Below are 3,881 nucleotides of genomic sequence, written 5' to 3' on the forward strand. Positions count from 1 at the left end.
GAGAGAGAGAGAGCGAGCATCACTGCTGCTGCTGAGCCACACACACACACACACACACACGCACACGACAGACTGAGCATCCTCTTAGACAGGAAGGAAGACACACATTCCATCTGTCATCCCAAATCACACACACACACACACACACCAATACATGTAGCAGTCTTTAACAAGCAGGTATTTTATTTTGAAAGGTGATGTTGCACAGATGATTGTGTTTCCTGTTGGTCACGTTAATTTAATTGATCGCCCCAGGCAGTATTTGAACATTTCGTGTTGCTGAAAACTCCAACGACCTGTCAGTTGATCTGAGACCTGGTTGACTGATGCTTATTGAACAGAATCTTGTCAGTCAATCAGGTATCTGATCATTGATTAGAGGGTAGAAAGTGGGCGGAGTCTCTGAGAAGGAACCACAGGTATCCCTTGGATCCTCGAACCAGACTGAATCGAGGCTAGGAACCGACCGGTTTCTAGCCTCGATTTGTTTTAAATCTCTGGTTGCGATTGATGTTTTTATACATTAGTGTTACACAAAAGATTATTTAGTTAAACAAAATACCTACTACAGCTTTAAACCCTGAAAAATGAACTACAGTAACTACTGTACTTCCTGAATCATAGGCTCCACCCACTATCCCCTGACCGTTGTAGGATTGGACATTTGGCCACCGCCCACCTCCACTGTGTTTCTACTAATGATGTCATTCTCCGTCTACCTCCACGCCTGAAACTGAAGTCCTGTGAAAACCTCGTAGAAACCTGCTGGTGTTTGGTTTACACACTGCAGACGCGATGTAGCGGCCATCTTTAACCCGTCAATACAAATGAAGTTAATGTGTAAAAAAAAAAAAAGAAACAAATACTCTCACGAACAGCCGGAATGCCTCGCTGAGAACAATTTAGAGTTAATTGACATTTAATTACATTTCTGTTCAGTAATATCAACTTCTGTGAAAGTCAGCCTGCGGATACAAAATTTACAATGTGAGCATTTATTTTTTTTAATCAAAACCGATTAAAATCTTTGCATTGACGAAGCAGTTCGCATAAAACATTTTTATATCTATTTCAAAAACAGGTGAATTTATCATATGAAAGACTGGTCAGTGTGGTGATAACACCAGCACGCTAGCTGTTTATGTCTAAAAGTAACTGGTTGACATAGCAGCTAAAGCAAGCATGGGCAAACTAAGGCCATATGCGGCCAGTTGGGCTATTTAATCCGACCCTCTGAACTTGTCCAAATTATATCATTAAATTTTATTTTATTATAAGTAAACCTCAATCTTTTACCTTTTCCCTGTAATTCTACCTGTAAAAGGTCAAATCCTTTCATGTAATGGCTTTTGCATGTCATTGATATAATCTTACACAAATACTCCATCCATCTCTTCCTGGCCGGGCCCCTCTGTCAAATTTTAGAACCCATTGTGGCCCGCAAGTCAAAAAGTTTGCCCACCCCTGAGCTAAATTTGAAAGGATATTTTAGAAAATACCTAACAGATGAATTTAATAATTTTTGTAAACATTCTAGAAAAGTCTTTTACTTTCCATTCAGTAACTCAATTTACTTTCCTCTACTTTCTACTAATTCATGAAATAATATAGCAAACATGCTACTGTAATATATCTGTAATAACACTGGAACACATTTAGTCACCATACTTTATGGTTACTTTCTGTGGTCTTCAAATTAAGAGCATTGATAAAAACAGAGCTGAAGTTTTAGTTGGGGACTTTTTGTGTAATAAATGAATGTCCAGTTACTGGATCCTGGTCCAATCGTGTCGTAAGTCTTCATTACTTTAGAAAGGGAAGATTATTCATATTTTAATCTGAAAATGTGTCTTAAAGAGCAGGGTTTTGCTCTCAAATCAATTTCTTTTTGTAGCTTCTCCTTCATGTAGTGTCTTGGGAGATGAAATGTTCTTCAGTTTATTGTTGTAGTGTTTTCATCAGCGTAGGTGTGCAACCCATTCCGGGGAATTTAATGATACTGTAGCAACAGGAAGTTGTTTTTTGAAGAACCAACACAGAAGAGGAACGGTAGACTGAAGAAATAGTATTTAATAGTCTTTATAATTGCTTATGTCCACTGCTGCAGCTGATTATCACATTGTATTACTGAATTTTTATGCAGACTTCAGCCTCGTGGGTGAAGTGAACTGTTCATTGTTCTCAGTGACGCTGGGCTCATAGCAAATCACCAGCCGGGATTTGCTTTAAAACCTGGATTGCATCGGTCATTGTTTTTCCGGTGCATTGTCTTCACACAAATTCCAGCCACCTCCACATTATACAAACAGAACATGTACCCACCAATATTAAAATTTGGTAAAACCAAAGTTGTGAATTAAAAACGAATTTACATTTAATATAATTAAATAGAAAAAAAAACATATGCAAAAATATGTGCAATAAAAGTGGAATATGCAAAAGTAAGAGGAGTAAAACTAAAGGGAAGTATTTTAAATGCAGTTTAATTTTCATTAGATAATGTCCTCAATATAAATATATAAATTACATTCAATTGTCTGTCCTGCTGAAAGACGTCAGCCATCTTGCGTCAGTATGCAGGGTCGGATCGTAACATAAGGTTAATAACATCGACCCAGATTACGTGCAATGATATATAAGATCAGTTTGTGATGTTGTCAGTGATGGCTTGATAATATTTGTGATTGCATTTTAAAAATGTGATTTTGAATTGCTTTTTCACAAATGTGCATACTAACCCTAAAAATGAAAAGCTTCTACATAAAGAGCTAACACAAGTGCTAACACACAGGCTAAACGACCAAGCCCATTGTGTCTTTGTAATTTCTGAACAGCAATGCTAATAAGTAAATAAATCCAAATGGTTAATGCTGCTGCTCAAATGCAAAGCAACTCAAATTTAAAAACTAGACGGAACTGTGAATAACAATTTTGTTACTGGATGTGACAAAGACCAACACGGCTAACGCTACGTGCCTAAAACTGCTGCTAGTACAAATATAGCTTGTAATGCTAATGCGGCAGATAAGGCTAACCAGAGAAAAGGAGTTTCTGAATGAGTGTAGGTCTGAAAGTCACATGACTCTCTTTCAGCGACCTAACAAAATTAATACATATTTTCTAGACTTTTTTTTGTATTGAAATAGTGAAAGTGGTTTCATTTCCATTCATTGAGGACTTCATGATCACACTTCAAGTGAATCCCAGGAGCAAATAGTCTCTATGTAGAAGGACTGCAAAACATCTGTCCACTAGCGGCTGCTAATGCTAACAAGCTAACGCTGTTGACAGACAATTTGGATCATTCAGTTGATAACATAAAACACTGAATTCCTTTAAATCATGATAGACAACGTAAAAAAAACTTATAAATATGTCATCAAGTGTCAAGTTTTATTTAATTTAATTTTACAATATTTAATTAGTCATCAGGCCTGAGCTCTTCAACAGACTCCACTTTTGTGTAAATTTTAAAGTTGCAGCTCACCCTGACGGTTTTCTGCCATTTATTCTTTAAATTTTATATTTGTTTTGGATGTAAAGCACTGGTTCAACCTTTTTCCTGCTGTTGTTTTGATGATGTCATCTCACAGCTGTTTGTATTAAATATATAATCCTGTGTAAATGGATCAGAGGTCAGTTGAAATGCTGTAGAAGTAATATTTCAGATATTTTGTAGCACCTTTTCCAGTAATCTAGACAGTCGATATTTGCTGTCCTCGGTCCTCATAAGACATGAAATGTCTTATTTTAATTCTATTGGTTGTTTGGATTTTGTTGTTGTTATTATTGTCTGACAATCTAGACCAGAAAAACTAGTAACACTGAATTTTACTGGTCTCATTGTGTCTTAAACGCATCCTGGATGAGAAGGAAGACTT

The sequence above is a fragment of the Brachionichthys hirsutus genome, chromosome 4 (genome assembly GCF_040956055.1).
Source record: "Brachionichthys hirsutus isolate HB-005 chromosome 4, CSIRO-AGI_Bhir_v1, whole genome shotgun sequence".
Lineage (NCBI taxonomy): Eukaryota > Metazoa > Chordata > Actinopteri > Lophiiformes > Brachionichthyidae > Brachionichthys > Brachionichthys hirsutus.